General features: G+C 39.0%; 1 protein-coding gene across 8 annotated transcripts in view; it reads left to right on the plus strand.

Moving 5' to 3' along the window:
* ZMYND11 (zinc finger MYND-type containing 11) overlaps window positions 1–17,758 on the plus strand; it is a 106,343-nt gene that overhangs the window by 26,721 nt on the left and 61,864 nt on the right. The gene's annotated exons all lie outside the window — the stretch shown is intronic.

Consider the following 17,758-nt stretch of genomic DNA (forward strand, 5'->3'; position numbering starts at 1 on the left):
CTTGTTCTTCTGGTACCTCTGTATTGGTACATGTTCCAGTATGGAGGCTGTTCAGTGGGACTGGTTTTAATTTGTCTTTATTTCCTTAACAGAAGTAAGTTCTGCTTATCTAAGCCAATTCTGCTGGCATGCTTGCATCCATAGTTGCATGTGTATAAGAAGGCACAAGCTTGCCATTTTCATTCTACTTCCAAAGTGGCAAAAGTTTCTATTACAGACCAGTTTTTATTATAGCTATCCAACAGTCATACCCTTCTTATATCAGCAAAATACCACCCACTAAATGAAACGGCATATTCAAGCATACCTATGTACATGTGCTTCCTAAAACCCATAAAGGCAGAAACAAAGAGCAATCAGTCATTTGAGACATCAGCCAAAGCTGATTTTTTTCAAACGTCCACTGGACTTTGTTTTGGGACGTAGCTGATCGTAAGTGCGAGCCTTAGCTCTTGTCTATAACTCATTGCTCGTGACAAGTGGAAGAGGAAGGGAACGGCTTTAGGTGAGGTTTGCCCATGGGTCTGGCCAAAACCTAGATAGAGCCAGCCGAGATGGTTAGTGAAAGGCTATATTTGAGCAGGATCATAAACCTTGAAAAGGCAGTCATAAATCATAATTAAGGTTTTTTGTTTCCTCAGAGATGGAGACTGAAGCTGTTTACCAAAGGCCATTTTTTTGTCTTTGGAAAGATGTTTAGGAAACTTGAACCGGGGTTTATTAAGCATATCTGTGGGAGACAAAAGAGGGAATTGTTGGTCTCCAGGCAGCAAGTGGCATTGACGAGCTGACTGGTGTGGTCAGAAAGGATATTTAATTTCAAAGGATAAACTACAGGATTCATTTTTTCTTTTTTATCTGAAGTCAAGCTTATCTGGTTTATGCCTTATCTAATTTAACTTGTGAGAACTGTAAATTCAGCTATGTTAAGCAAACTATTTTGTTTAAATTCCATTTTCTCTTTGTTTTAATAAATCTTGGTTTCATTAGGATTACTGTTGTGTGGGTAATCCAATACAGATGTCTTGAAAGAGTAAAGAAAAACCTGTAACTCTTAAGGAGAGTCGCTGAAGGGGGAAGAAAACAACTCTGGAACTCTCCTTTTCATTCCTCTGTGGTCCTACCGGAGGGGTTTGGATTAAAGTGTTGTATCAGAAAGTCATCTTGCTGCAGTTGAAAACCATAAGAGAGAGCCCAAAACCTGAAGAAGAGCTAAAGAGTCAGTGGTTTCAGCCTATGAAATTTAAATTTTAAATATTTCTAAGTCCTGTAGAGTGTTGGACTACTAAATAGTGTAGAGAGGACTAACAGGTCCTGTCTGTGAGATTGCAGGGAGTAGGCTGGGGGTGTATTCTGTATTGGAAATGACATAGAAAAAAAAATAGTTTTGAGATATATAGTATATGTACTATATATGTTTGAGATATACAATAATATGATCAGGTTGTGTTGTTTTGCTCAGCTTTTCCAGCTTCATAAAAAAAGATCAAGAAATCAGATGTTTAAGAGGAGCTTGTAGTTTTGTAAGGTATAAATAGTGTTTTCAGATAGCGAGGATTTAACCTGTAGAATTCACCATGCAGGTCATATAGTTTAATATAGTGGTCCAATTTTCAAACAGGGCTTGATGATATAAAAGCTAATAACAGTGACAGCAAAGCATGCTTAGAGAGGGGTAATCAAATCTTATGATTTAAGACATAAGCGCATTACATGTGAGCATCTAGAAACATCTCATTCCTCCCTGTCACCTGCAAAGCCTTCTGCAATTAGCAAGGTTCATTGTAACTATTTCTAGCATCTAATTTTTTTGAAGTGTTGCTATTAGCAATCGTTAGGGATAGGATACAGTCTTCTGTATGTTGTCGTATCGCATCAGACCTTGCACGGAATGTTGCCCTGCTTTTTTGTGCTGCTGTGTTGAATGACACTAGCATGGTCTGAAACAAAAGAACCTGGTGATGTGGTGGTGCTGCTAGCTGCAAAAGCACAAAATTGCCTGATCCACCATCAAATAGAAGTGAACTTGAATGGGTTTTACATGTTACTTTGGGATTTAATTCAATTCTTTTTTAAATCAGGTGTTACAGTTCATGCAAAAAAACCCACAAAACCCTGCATGCATAAGCAGTAGTAAGGTACAAACTGAATATATGGGAATAGGTGATTTCCTCTGAAATAAAAATAAATGGAAATGTATTTTATATCTGATTTTTACTTTTTTTTTAAAAAATTTCTGAAGTCTGTTCTAAATAACAACTGCTGAAGTTAAAATATTTTATTTAAAATGCAAAATGAGGGGTATTTACAGAGTTGAATTGTGAGTTCCCCCTTTCTAAATAAAACCTATAGGAAGTGACTTTGGTACTGTTTATTTAGCAAATTAGGGAAGAGTAACATATTTTAACAGGTAGAAGAACATGCTATTAATCCTTAATAAATCACAGAAAGAGATAAAGATGGCTTCCGAGGCTGATGGTTTGAATTCTAGTGTCAGATGAATCCTAAATGTTTTGAACTGCTTTTCCAGCACCCTCTGTAGAGAGGAATCCTTGAAGGGACTGGGGTATCGCCTGTGAGCAGGGTGGCTCCTCGGTGGGCTGCTTACTGGCCCATGGGATGTAGCTGCACATACAGCTTTTCCGGGAAGGGAAGTTGTACCTGTGGTTCCAACATTTTTCTTATTCTACATTCTATTTTATAACTTTGTGTGAAGTTCATAAAAGTCAAGGTCCAATTGAAGGAACCCTCGTGAATAAAGGGAAGTGTTTATTTTAAATTGTTGTAGACAGAGACATCAGGATTGAGAATTTCCACTACTTAGATGTTTGCAGCTTCTTTTTACAGCTGTTTGGAGGTAGTTGCAGGCAGCACATATAGAAATCAAACTCAGACGAACAAAATACATTTGCTTAGCTGCATCCTGATAATATCAGGAGGGTGAGATAATGGTTCCGGTAGGGATATCATATAGAGGACAAAGGCCACAAAGTTATAAAAAGGGATGAGAAATTTGTACTTTACCTTAAATGAAGGTACTACTGATTTGAAATAAACAGCCTTGTGACCTAGGAGTCAAAGTTAGTGAAAGTTAGCCTCCTGAAATTACTAAGGATATTAATTTTCTTAGCTCAGTTTCTACTTGATCAAGGTGTTGTTGTGAAACACAAGAAAATTCTATGGTTACGCTTTTGCAATTTCATTTTGTCTGGCTAGATAGCCACATTTATAAAAATTACACTTCTTGTAAGAAAAATGAAAAAACGTCTTACACTGCAATTTTTTCCTTAATTAAAAACTCAATCTGTCAAGAAAAAAATAATTGAAAATATACATTATTCACATTGAAAATTAGAATGTATATAAGGCAGTTCCATTAATCAGCCAATTTTTAGAATTGCAATGATGTAACTAGGGTTATAATTGAAATTTATCTGATTATTTTTTATTTTTGAGGGAAAAATGCAGTTATTTAAGCCTTTCTCAATGAAAAACACAACTACATTTATTTTTTTTTACTTTAAACAGATGGGATAAATAAGATATCTTCAGTTATTCAAAGAGGTCCATATGGAAACTGAAAACATATTGATGACATTTTTCATCCAAAAAAGGCAAAGTAGCAGAAAAAGTCAATAATATGGTGGCTAGAGCCCTCAGCTGAGATCTAAGAAAGTCATTTTCAAGCAGGACTTTAGACTGGGTAAGTGTAGGCGTTAGTTAAAAAAGACGGCCTGAGTAGGGGGGTGTGATTTAAGTCCAGCCACATGAACCAGTCATCCTGTTCTCACTTTATCTTCCGTGGAGAGAAATGGTTAATTTTAGGCCTTAATTCATCTGACCTATTTGCGATGTCTGCGTCACAACAAGATGAATTGTTGCACTGAGTAGATCATGTCAAGTGTGAAGGGAGCGTAGAGTGATTAGCTCAGAAATAGATGTCTGCATTTAATCCGTTTTTTCCAATCTCTCTGTGATGTTGGAGGTTACATTAACAAAATAACACTCACTGTAGGACACTGGCTATATGGCTGGAACTTCTACAGGGTTCACCTATGGTGCCAGATACTCCAGATGAGGTGAAGGGATCTAAGATGCATTCCCACACACATCACTTAGAACTGGTGTGTTTCCACAAACCATCTTGGTACCAATAGAACAACATTTTTTGAAGTAGAGAGCTTTTATTAAAAAGATTTTCAGCTCTATATTCATTTTTACTCTAGTGTGACTACTTCACTAAAAGGATCATAAAACAGTTGGACTAGGAGGAGAGTAACCAAGCATGCAGCAGCCTTGCCAAAAGTAGAATAAACATTTCTTGATTTGGGGAGATGAAGTTTCATATGTCCTCCTCTGAGCAACCATGCTATGGAAAGAATATCAGTTTGTTTGTCAGCGTTATTTCCTGTTCTCGAGTTGCTTAATATGCTCTCATTTTTGCAACACAGCACATAGGGAAAAGAGTTCTTGGTCTAGTGGGTCTACTCTTTCTTTACACCAGAAATCCACTCTTTTGAGAAAAGTAAAACCCCAACAAACACGCAGTTACAGGTTGAAAACGCCTAGCTAAACGTTGCAGCAGGTTGAGGTAAAAAATGGTTTCTGTCTGTGAAGGAGGTTTGCGTGTTTCCTTGTTTCCTGCTCTAGCAGGAGACATTGCTCTGCAAAAGGGGGTTTTAATGAAGCTTGTGCTTTTTCCTTTGAAAACCAGATTTTCAGCCTTCCCAGCACATTTTGGGGGTAAATAGCTGCTTTCTTCTCCGAACAGGTTAGGTAACTTTTGTCAGCCACATTTTTTTTCCCAAGTAATTATACTTTAGGGGCCCTGTGTTACAACTTCTGCCTTGAATTGTTTTTATAGAGCAATGGGCAGCGCTGCTGAATGTGGTTTCTTGGTGCTTTCCATTCTCCGTTCTCTTCTCAAGTGCTTATGCTTTTGTTAAATGCTGCCTGTTTGGCAGTTACCTACTGTAAACAAATGTTATACGTTGTCATGTGTTGGACTTTTTTTGCCTAATATTGAATATATTTTCCTGTGTGAAACTGCTAGGAAGAAAATACTGCGGTTGTTTAACCTGTATGAAATAGTTGAAAGACTATTTGTAACGTGATCATTAAGTATATTCAAACCAGGCAGCACAAAGAAGAGGAAGAGAAATGGAAGTGCAAATGTAACTGCCTTTTTTTTTTTTTTCCCCCTTTTCATTCTCTCATGGTATTATGTAGATCCCCAGCCAGATGGCTACTGGCTATAAGCTTTGTGTGGACTCACAGGATTTTAACTCCTCTGTTGGTTTCCCATCTGTCATAAACCTTGAAGCTGCAATCCAGAGACTGACATGAATGTCAGTGTCTTCTTTAGCACACTGAAACAGTTGTGCTTGAAGGCTGGGGAAGGAGCACAAATCCTAACCAAGGCAGGACAGTGTCTGGTTTAACAGCCATGCTGCTAGACTGAGGAGTAAAATTTCTTGTGGTCACTTTAAATTAGAGCTTTGAACCATGGGTGACCACTGTGGTGGCAGCAGCAGCAGACAAACACTGCCTGGAAGACTCCCCAAAAGGAGGGGTTTTTTTCTGTTTTTGGAGCTCAGCGGAGACTGTAAACCTAAAATTGGGTTTGGTAGGAAATCTCACATCTAAAAATAAAATAGCAGACTATCTTCAACAGAAAGAAGGTGGTAAAAGTCAGAATCTCTCAACACTGGAAGAATAGATGTGAAAGCTAAAAACAATACTGTGGTCTTTCATCACTTTAAAAATGACCAATTCGGGATTCCCGGCGTTTTTTGTTCAGCATATGTCATCACTTGGACAGACACATTCTATTTCTGGTAATGGAGGTGAAAACAGTGAAAAACATCTCGGATTTCATGGTATAGGGTAGAACAAAGAGATGATCACTTCAACTGTGGGCACCCACCGAGGCCTCAGCATCACTGAAACAAAGAAACCTAGGTCCTCAAAGTGAAAGAAGCTCTTACAGTCTTGCTTTATGTCATGTCATATGCAAGAAAGCAAAAAGAAAAATGAAATTAAACCTTTATGAAACAGGCATGAACAAGTAAAATAGAAATAGAGGCTGAGCACATTCTAAACAGTTTTAGAATTAATTTTAGCATGTAAGTGTATCAAAAACTTCTGTGTGTAAGCCTTTAAGGAAGTCACTACTATGATGATCAAGTCTTCCCAAATTTAGACATAGTTTTCTTTACTAATGGATTTGACTATGTGAGAATAAAAGTACACCTCTGTGAGAAAATAACCACTTTCCTAAGAAGCAGCTGTCTGAAATCAAGCAGTCTGGTAATCCAGCTTCAAAAACTCTGTCATGAACAAATTAACCTCTCCGTTCCCACTTTGGGTTTGGTTCTGTAGGACAGGGAGCAGCTTAAGAGGATGATGAAGTGTCAGGTTGTGTTTCAGATGTTTTCTATAGTGCTTGGTGAAGTAGCCTGGAGTTAAAATGCCCCATTTAGCATCAGGCGTCACAACTGGAGTTGTTGCAGGCAGGTGCTTCAGCAGCACAGTCGACTGCAGGTCTTCTGCCTTCAGCCACATGACAAAATAAAATACTGATTGGAAAGACTGCCAGAACTCTAGCATTTCATTTTGTCTATTTCCTGCAGAATATTATATTTTAAATCCAAGCTTCAAGTCACATGCCCTTTCTTGTAACACCATAATGTTATGATACTCTTGCAGTTCATTTTCTTTGGGTTAGGCAGAAAGTTTTTCGCAGAAATCACAACAGGAGGCTATATTTTGTGAATGACATTTTCTGAAATTTATGTTAGATTCATGGTAGGATTAGTTAATTTTCCTGGGCTTTAACTTCTGTTGGTAGCCACAGCGATGGCATACTATTCACTTATGTCCTGCATTTTCGTGAATTTCCTTCACCCTGTAGGGCTAAGTCTCTGTGTCAGAGCTTTGGCTTATTCATCCGCACTCAGGTTGAAGGAGTAAAACAAAAACCCCGCCAAACATTGGCAGTAGAAAACTGAAATAATCTGTAAAACGAAGTCCTACTTCTGCTGACAGAATTATTAATCCTGTGTTTCTGTGTCTGAAGGAAATGTCTGAGAAGAGAACAGTATGGTCCTGTTGCCTTTAATAAACCTCAGCCCTAGATAATGATACAGCAGGAAGAGCTCTTGAGTGTTCAGGAAGTAATTTCCTCCCTAAAGGGCCTTTGCATTCTTCTCCATGTCATCACCATCATCATCAGTGCTTGAAGAAATAGGTTTCAGATGCACCTGCGAGAGGAGAAGCAGAACATCATTTTGCAAGTGAGAAGTATCATAGTCTCGCAGAGCAGCAGAGGGCCCTTTTGTCTCTCTGACCTGTAGTTCTAGCATATGCCATGGACATGCATATAACAGCAAACTGTTGGTTGAAGAGCAGATATAAAATGCAAGTACCATCCTGATGTCAGGTGGATTTCGGTATCAAAAAGGTGTGTAATTCAGTTGACCCACAACTGGTCCTGGAAAAGCCTTGAGAAGAATTCTCTACGTTAAAAAGTAAGACATGTTGTAAGTTGGCTTCAGGTAAGAGATGAGAAGTAAGAGTTGGAAGCACCTGAAAGTAGTAGAAAGTGTATCAAAAGAGATCACGCTAGAGTTCCCACCAAGATACCGGAAAGAAACAGCTCAACAAATTTGAGACTGCAGTCTGAGGTAGCATGCATGGTATTGGGAAAAATTCTATGTCAGAAAAGCTCATTTGCCAACCTTCTCCACACCATTAGCCACACCAAAAGCTGGTTAGAAAAATAAGTGGTATATTCCTCCTGTTCTTGCTCCCATCTATTTTAAACAACTTCTAGGAAGGAAATGCTACTCTGCAATGATAAGGCAAAAGTTTTCTTGATGTCAGTTGTTACGGGGTTTGCTGCAAAACAGGTGTTATCTGAAGTAATGGCAACATATTGTCATTACCCGACCAGTTTCTTTGGAAGATCTTTATTTCTTTGAATATTTTTTTTTTTGCTTTTAAAGTTTCTCTTTATAAAGTTTGTCATTTTGAAACTTAGTTTTTATCATTTTTCCACATTTCATTTATCAATTTTTGCAGCAAAGATAAAAAGAAAAGGATCATGATTATACACAGCTGTTTTCCACGTAAGGATTTGTTTAGTTATGAATGCAGTTGTTTATCACTGTGCATTGGTTTTCATGAAAAATGCTGTTCTCACATGTCTCTAAATTGTCCTGTAGGCAAGCTTTGTCCTTGTCCAGGCATGAACATTCTGGGGGGAGATCTGAGGGCACTCTGAAGTAAGAAAGTGCAAACAAAATAAACTACCTGCTTTTTCACATAAAAAAAAATAATCAGAATTGACTTTTGAAGTGGATAGAGATTAAAGCTTCACTAAGGAGTGATGATAGACTTGGTTTGGGGCAGGAGGAGAGGAAAGCTTTATTGGAATGTGTATAATTGGTGAGTTTGGGTACTGCCGATGAAGAGAGAGAGCATATGCTCCAAATACACTTCAGAGTGTACTTTTAAGCCAGATGTGTGTGCCCAACCTAGGAAATACATTCTCTAAGAAAAAGAGAGCAGAAAACCAAGCAAGGTGAGGACCTGGGGAAAGGCTTCCAGTTCTACAGTATAGTATTTTTTTTGTTGCTCTTGTTTTGATGAACTGTCTCAGTTCTGAGATGAACAGCTGGGGGATGTTGCATGAAACTTTCAGGTCCATTATTTCTGATATTAGCCTTGAATTTCAGAAGCAGCATCTAAAGCTCAGATTTTACAATTTGATCCTCTCCCTGCCTTAATGTTTCTTTTGATTTAATGCTGTAAAAGCCTGTAAGCTTTGGCAGTGTTTATCTTTGGCTCGTCTTACCTGCATTACAGATCAATGCATTTTAACTTGTAAATTCTGAGCATACTTCAGGAGGTTTCCAAGGGTAAGCCCAGACATTTTGGACTTGAAGGAGCTTCAGTTTGGAAACTTTAGTTGGTTCAGAATCGCACTTGCTTTCTGTATATAGTATCAGCTTTCCCCGAGATAACTGTTGACAAGGGAAAGTCTCCTCTGGGCTAACACTGATCATGGCCTGACTTCTGGAGAAAAGTGGTCGTGCCTGCATAACACACTGACTGTCAAATAATTCAGTATCTGAGCTGTTTCCGAAGTTGTGTAGTTGTACTTTTATTATAGAGAGGGAGAGGCCGACAAATGGCTTTGAAAGAAACAAGTTCAGGCAGCCTTTGTTTTTGTTAAGGAGCAACAAAAATTGATTCAGCTGCCTTTTGTCAATAAAAATGCAGCCTGGTGGAGGAATATTTTTTACCAACGTGTAAGGTTTAAGTCCTGTGGCTCACAGCAGAATCACAGTTTGCACTTTAAAGATACTGTCAATTGTGTGCAGTTCAGAGAAAGAGAAGAACCAGCAACTTGGAATCTCACGTTACACTGCAAAAAGTCAACATCAACTTATTTTACCATATAGCTTACATAATCTCCAGTGAATTTACATTTTTTCATGATTTAGTGCTTTTCCATACATTCCTAATTCTTTGACCTGGAAAATATCTCTCTCTCTCTCATTGTTTAGTGTGAAACTGACTTTATGCGGAATTACATTCCCTGCTAATATACCATGAAAAATCATTTATTTATGTCATCATACCTTATTTATTATACCTTACTTACAGATGAGGAAATGTGTTGCATCAGTTCAGTTGGAGCTTACAGAATAACCAAGCTCCTTCAATTTCAGAAAGGAAGATGATCAAAAGCTTGCTTTTGTAGAAAAAGCTACTCTTCTCATTGACATTTCTTAGTGTTTTCTAAGATGTCTTCTACCTCTCACTTTTATTAGAGAGAGCTGCAGAATCGAAGTGGCATCTATTTATCATACAAACCGAATTTCCAGCCCTTACCGTCAGCCTTTTTTGGCCATGATTTTTACCCTTTTACGACTGAGTGAGCATTGGAGCCTGTCAGGATGCATAGCTGCATTAATCATCTCTGCTCCCTACAGCCAAGCAAGTGGACAGGAAGCATCTATTTACTAAGGGCTTGTCTACATGGGAAATAGCTCAGACTGCTCATTAGGCATTAACTCCTTCCATGAATTCTCCTCGAGCATCTTCCTGAGGTTTAGGTTTAGACTGCTTTGGAAAATACAGAATTTGGTAGTGGGATGTAGTTAAACCACAGAAAGCCTGTATAAGTGTTCAGCATGGGTTCAGAACATGATCCTGTCTCCACGTGTCACTTGATCTTCTGTAACTGACCCTCTTCATGCTCTTGGTGTATGGCAAATAGAAGGTAAAACGTGTTAGTTCAAGCCTCTTACATCAAAGCATGTGTGTGTAACTTTCTTGTGTGTCTGTGTATCTGTGCATTCATACAGGGGAGCCAGAGCATCGCTGATGGCAATTTGGGTGCTAGTATTATTTGTGCTAACTCCTCAAGTAAACAAATCTGGTGAGAACTTACTATTTTTCAGTGATGACAGGGGACAAGAAGTGTGTAGGATGATCTTTTACACCTCATATGAGCCATCTATTATTTAGTGATGTTGAAATTAGTTATGTTGGACTGTCTTTTGTATAGAAGATTTTTTGAACAAAGATGAGTAGTCTTCTAGAGATGAACTTAAAGGCTGTTTAATACTAGTGTATCATCATCCTGGAAATAAGGGGCTTTGTTACTATGGCAGCTAAAGCTTATCTTCATGAGAAACTTGCATCACTCTACAAGAACTGTATTTGTTAAAGCAGTTCATACTAGTGCAAGCTCCATTGTGGAAACCTCTTCAGTGTAGCTTAATTTCATTAACTAAGCCTTAGCCAAACCACACTAAATTGTTTTTTAATTGAAATTCCATTCATTTAGAAGTCTGCTAAATACATTAATGGTTTATGCATTTTCAGTGGTGCTATAGAATAGAATAGAATTAGAAATGTAATAGAATACAATATTTTAGTTGGAAGGACCTACAACAATGATCTAGTCCAACTGCCTGACCAATGCAGGCCTAACCAAAAGTTAATGTGTGTTCTTAAGGGCATTGTCCAAATATCTCTTAAACACTGACAGGCTCAGGGCATCAACCACCCCTTTAGGAAGCCTGTTCCAGTGTTTGACCACCCCCTCGGTAAAGAAATGCTTCCTAATGTCCAGCCTAAACCTCCCCGGTGCAGCTTTGAACCATTTTTTTCGTCTGTAAACAAAAACTTGTGTGGGTGTTTATGTTCCTATGTAACTTAATTTTGTTACTAGCTATAAAAATATATATATTCTCCATGTATTTAATAGCTATTAAAGGCTGAAATATTAAGGAACATACTGCTTATTTTAAAAGATTAACGTGGAACCTGTACACATGAAAAACTGTATTGAGACAAATCTTTAGCAGAAAATACATTACGTGGTTCAGCTTATCTAGGCCTATTACCTGAAGTAAAACATGATGGCCATTACCAAAAAAATACAGTCAACTGAAAGAAGGTGGTGTAGCTACATTGCTACATAACAGATTTGGCTCTTTGCTTTCAGCCCTTTCACCTATATTACATTCTTTGGCAGCTGTGTTCTCTTCTCCAAACTTACTTTGCTAGATACAGTTCTATTCAGGGATTTCTGCCAGATGGGAAGAGAGGATAGTTTCCTTCCAATTTTTAGGATGGCACTTGCTATTGTCTGTGAAGTTTCAGGCTGGGGTTGGCTGAAGGGGCAGCAGAATATAGGATTACATTGTAGCCGTGTACATATGTCTGTATCAGATAGCAAACAAAACCACTTTGAACGGCCTTGTTTGTGGTGTATGGCGATTATTCTGTCTTTCTCAGCATCTGTTGTTGGTGCTTCATCTTAGGTTTTGTTATATTCCATTTACACTGACTTATGCTTCCTTAGAAATTCTCATTTGGGGTGATGCCTCAACATTTGTGTCAACTTCTTTCTAGCAGGGTGAGTTAATTAAACAAGAAAGTCCAGGTTTGGTTCCAAAAGAAAAAGAGTTTGTTCTACTATTTGTGTACTGATGGTTCAGAATGTCTGCACTTAAAATTCAAGTATCATATGCCTTAGCCTCAGTGAAGGACACTTACTTAATCATTTTGAATGAAATACAATACAAATGAAGTAAATGCAATATAAGGGATTAAAATAGAACTTACACATATGTGTAGTAAAAGTATTCTTGGGGCCTTTAGTTCTGTACTGTCCTTGGCTCTGGTTTCAACAGTGGCTCACTGCCATCTTGGAATGGCACAAGGTAATAGCAAGAGCTTTCTTGTATTCTGTGTACTGAAGTTGGAAAAAAATTAAATTGCAGAGTGAAAGAAGCAGAACACTACAGTTTTGTATTCACATAGTCCTGTTTTCTGTCTGTACTGCACTTTATGGAGCTATGCAAAACCTCACCAAAAAGTTGTATGACATGAAGGTTGTAAACCTAGCAATCAGGAAATGCAAAAGGTGGCGTTGTGAGTAACAGCACGATTATGTCAGTTGCACATGTGAAATATTTAGGATAATTATGCTAATAAACATCTCTTTTGAATAGACTGTGTACACCTTAATCTAACAGTGAAATGAAAAGATTTTCATTAGGAATGACACACATTCAACATCCAGAAGTCTCCTGTAGCTTAATAACTTCCAAAATGACAGCATTACAGCATGAACTAATCTCTTCATACAAAGAGGCACACTGAAGAATTTGGTGACTTTTATTAATTTATAGTCTAATTTTCTGAGTTTAGTTTAATTAGCAAAGAAGTTTTTCTTTTTTCATCCACAAGCCTTCGTTATATTTTTCAGCTTCACGAACATCATTGGACACCTCCCTAAGATTTTCCTTGTGAGGATGTGGAAGAGCAGTCAGCAGTTGAAAGTTTACTGCAAAACCCTGGAAAGTCAGCAGAAAGGCATTTGTTGATTTTAATGGATTTGGATTAAGTCCAGAATAAATATCTAATGATACCAAAACCACTTGCTTTTTCTTAAACATTTGAAAATGACTTTGTATGCAAAATCTTTATTTCTAATAACCTATGCTCTTGCAAAAGAGGGTCTCCTGCTACCAGGTGCCCAGCTAATCCTGAATTATGCTCTTAGTATTGCACACTCAGGAAGACAAGTGAATGGTGAGCAAAATGTGGAATTACTCTTGCCAAAAGCTTTGTCCTCATCCTGGCAGCTACTCCCCACACTTTTGGATCACTAGATCTAGAAAGCAGATCTGAAGTTAAACTTTCTCTTGTTTTTCTCCCCACACATGACCTCCGCTGCTGCTCAGTCAAAACATGTTAATGTGCACCTTCCATGTGTAAAAATAGGATAGTTACCACTTCTGCTCTCAGTTGTCCTAGAAGGAAATAGTTTACCTTTCCACTAAACTGGTGATGAAAGATATGTTTTAACAGCAGTTTAAATTGTAAACTATAAACTTGCAGAATTTCAGAGTACAACAAAGACTGTGTATAAAGTCCAGGGACCCAAACTCTACGTTAACTTGCAAACCTGTAATCTGGATTTTAATAGGAGACTCCTATTTAATACAAGAACAAAGCATTAAACATTTGGAACTACTTGTACTTCTGATACATACAGTTTTTATGCTTACTATAAAAAGTTACACTTTTAAGAAGTACTAGACCCCATATTATAATGTGCATATAAATATGAAGTTCAGTCTGTGTCCAGGCTTCCTAGCTGCCCAAACTCAGCCAGTCCCACAGCATGAAAGCCACAAAAACTAGGACTGAGCCTGGCTTCTTCCTCCTGTTGAGCCTGAATTCTCTTCACTGTGTGGTGTGGAAGAAATAACAGCAAGCCCCCATACTGCTGAAAGTCAGAAAGTAGCTGCTGAGCAGTGGCAAGGATCAACTCCTTAAACTGTCTTTCTATTGCAATTAACTGCATACCAAATCTCAGCCAAATGGTGGCTAATAGCAGGGATGAAGTTTAACCTGTTTGACTTTGCACTGAAAGGGACGAGCGCCACAGGTAACTTCACTTACAGCAAAGTACAAACAGAAGATTTAACAAGCTACTACTTGTCAGCTCTTAATTAGCAGCTCCCATCAGAGCAGCAGCACCCAACTGTAATACCGTCTGCTGCAGTGCAAAGTCCAATTCATTAGTTAAATTTTCAGAAGCATCATATTTTGCTTGGACGATGGTATTCAACAGCTAAAGTATGGCAAGATTTGACTACCTTTCAGTTGTTTCTGTCTGTAGGGAGAGTTTCTAGCTAAACTTGGTACCTGACAGTATCTGCTAGATTGGATGCAAGCAGGAGGTCAGGAGGTTCATTGGGCTAAATCCCTAGACATGCTTCAAGGTGATTTTTGTTTATTTTGACTTGCAGGGCAAATTTCCACTTCCATTTCAACTACTGTTGCAACAGACAGCTGTACAGCATTTGATTTGGCCAAGCCCATGTCTAACAACTACTAGCCTTGCTGTTTTGACAGTGAGTCTGGTTTGCCACTGCTGTAACGTCGCCACCGCATGGCAATGCACACTTTGCTGTGGGCTTTGAGAAGATAAGCCATGCTGTGTGTATTCACAAGATAAAGCACAGTTTGTTGAGCTTGGTTGTAAGAAATGTGGGTGACATTTAGCTCTTAAGGAAAGTTGTGTACAAGAGAGTGGTATACTTCTCAGAATGTTGTACGTAGGACAGTCGAGAGGGATTTAAAATACGAAATCTTGTAAAACCTCACTCAGATTGCACTGAGGAACAGTTAGAGTTGAAAATTGAGAAGGTAAATTATTTGCTTTGGCCCCTGCACGAGTGAGCGTGTGATGGAAGTGTGTGAGCTGGCATGTCAGCCACACAAAACTTCCTTTGTTAGGAGAATCCTTGTAAACTCTAGGTCCCGTGGATGTCTACAAAACCTAAGACATATCCTGATGATATAAATTCTTAGATTTTTAGCCATCTTTTGTTTGCCAGCCTTTCTCCAAGAAGCTGTATCCTGCCATAAACTTGCTAGCAGTGACAGAAATGGCATGAAGCAAATAATTTTGAATGGACAGGGGATACCATAGTTAAACAAGCATGATGGCCAGCACATCATGTGCAGGAAATTAATGTTTACTTCAGTTTTCAGTTTTTCTTTCCAGGATATTGAAATGAATGCTATAATGGAAGAGGGGAGTGAAAAACATCTTCAAGTGCTTATATGTAAATGTACATTTCAGTGTTGTGGTTTTAAAGAGTCTCTGGAGTTCAAACTTCTTTAAAATGCTGCATGGATGAATCAGCCTCTTTTGGTATTTAACCTCTCAGCCATAGATTCTTACACATGCTGACTCGCACTGGATGTTTATGCTTGTTCTCTTGTGTGCGCACGCACCCACACATAAGCAAATAATCAGGAGTGATAAATACAGATAAATATGTCTCCCATTAAATTTTGAACTGTTACTTTCATTAAAAAGTTGTGCATGTTGAAGCACTGGGAACATTTCCTGTTGCTTGGAAGTAGCACTCCAAAGCATTTTATGAACGATTAACAGTCTGATACAAGTTATCTTTAAGATTTCGTAATAATACAGAAAAATGCTTATATTTTTGCAGGAATGCAGGGAGTAGACGTTTGTGGTTAGTTTTATCATGGAGGAAGAGTGACTGCAATGAACAGCAAGAAATATGCCACAACCTTTTAATCTTTTTTTTTAATGTGAAAAGGCTCTATATTTCATTTACAGTACACAATTAAAAGGTGAAAATAATGCTAAAGTGGTCCAGGCTTTGGGTGGAGTGGGGGGAGTATTTTTATATTTTTGGATGTGTGGTATATAAGAACTGCTGTTTCAGTAGTGGAGTGCCAACTCTGTAGTTTAACAAAAGTGCCCTTAAATAGTAAACAAGCAATGAAAATGTATATTCTTTGAAGGCAGAACACCTAATAAAACTGTTTTATCTGACAAAAAAAAAAAAAAGAACAGAACATGTATGATTGGCATGTCCCACGTGTGCGAATTCTCCCTGTTTTTATTTCCAGACAAACGAGGAGGAGGCTCAGGCCAGCCTGGTCCCCCAGAGTGACCTCGCAATAGCGGAAGGGCACCTGGGAGGCATGTGCCTGTACTGTGGGTTGGAGTTAGGCCTGGCACAGGGCATAGCAGTGCTGGTGTGCTCCAAGCCCACAAAGTGCCATAAAGATGGGGCAAAGTGGTGGTGGGGAGGTTTGTTCCAAAAGCACACTCCAAAGGAAAGGGGGAGCCCACAAGGTCTTTGCAGGGAGAGGCCTTCTTCTGTCCGCTGGCAGCCATCTTGGGTGCAGCTCTGCAACCACAGGGCTTCAGGAACTCCTAACTACAGTGATCTTTCACTCTCCCGCTCCTTGTCTCAGACGTGGGCTTTTTCTCGCGCCCTTGAGACAGAAGAGGGAATTCCTTAGACCCAGAGGTCCGCCTTTCCTCAGCTGCGCTGCGGGGCCAAGCTGAGGTGGCAGATGGGTTCCCTGGGGCCCTGCCCTGTGCTGGCCCTGGCACCCAGGCGTCGCAGGGGTGTGAGAGAAAACCACCTCCTCCCCCCTCCGCCAGGCGCCCTGAGCGCGGCTCTCACATGGGCAGCCATTTTCCAGGCTGCCAAAAAGACCAGTTATTTTTAAAGTAGTTGGGATAACAGGACCTGCTTCATTTATTACAAAATAAACTGGTCTGTTGTTTCACACTGATATCAGGGTCGAGAAGGATGAGTGTTTGTTTCCTCCTTGATCCTCACATGTGGATGTGATACTGCATAAGAGGCTCCATGTCCAGCCTGTCGACTGTCACATCAGCTAACAATTTTAAAGCAGATAGTGTGTAGAAAGCTATAATAAAAAGAATAATTTCCCTTTTAGTCAGTTCTGTGTTGGGAAAGGAATTTTATGCTGAGGTAGCAGTGCTGTAAAGATTGTCCTTTCTCATGTTAGTGTCTAACCTTTGTGTTTTACAGGTCTATTTTTCTTAACTAAATTCTACAAATAATCATATGTTTGTCTTACAATCAGCAATCAGGAGGTTGGTTTTTTTTGGGTTTGGTTGTTTTTTTTTTTCTAACTTGTAAAGGCTTCATGGTCTGTGAAACGAATGCAGAGGGGCTCACAGGGATGCAGTGTCTTTTTTCCCACTAATCCCAACAGAGACTTTCTCTGAATCATTCTTGGGTGATGCTGTCTACTGGCTGCCACTCTTAGCTGTATGTCTGTCATAGTCCCTCTTATCCTTTCCTCAAAAATGCATTCTTGGCCTTTCTTTTCTGTGAGATCCATCCAGTTGTCCTTGCTTCAAAATCCAGTGGTAAGAGATTTCTGAAGCAGAAACGTGGGGTCAATGTGTGACCACACCATGTCTCTGCGAGCACTGCTCTGTTCTGCCCTTCCCTGCTATCTCCAGCAGCCAGAGGTGCCTCATGTGCCTGGATGTGCACATATCACTTCACATAATCTCTTTTATTCTCCCTCCTTTTTTAAAAAAGACGGGCTACATAGTGTTAAGTATAATGCTGTTAAATTGTTTCTTCTCCTTAATAACAGAACATTGCACTTCATTTCATTACACCTGTAGAGTGAGAGAAATACTGGATCTGAAACATGACAGTCCTCCTTGACAAGTACCTGTACATCCCATGGACTTGAAAATTACATTGCTGCAACTGCTACTTGAATCTGGTTTAATTTTTCTGAATTTGAGAGGAGGAACACTTTTAATACTTAAATTTCCATCTTTAACATGGCACAGATGGTGTAATGTTTTTGCATTTTTTATATTATTTTGGGTTAC

Source organism: Falco cherrug, chromosome 4, assembly GCF_023634085.1.
Source record: "Falco cherrug isolate bFalChe1 chromosome 4, bFalChe1.pri, whole genome shotgun sequence".
NCBI lineage: Eukaryota > Metazoa > Chordata > Aves > Falconiformes > Falconidae > Falco > Falco cherrug.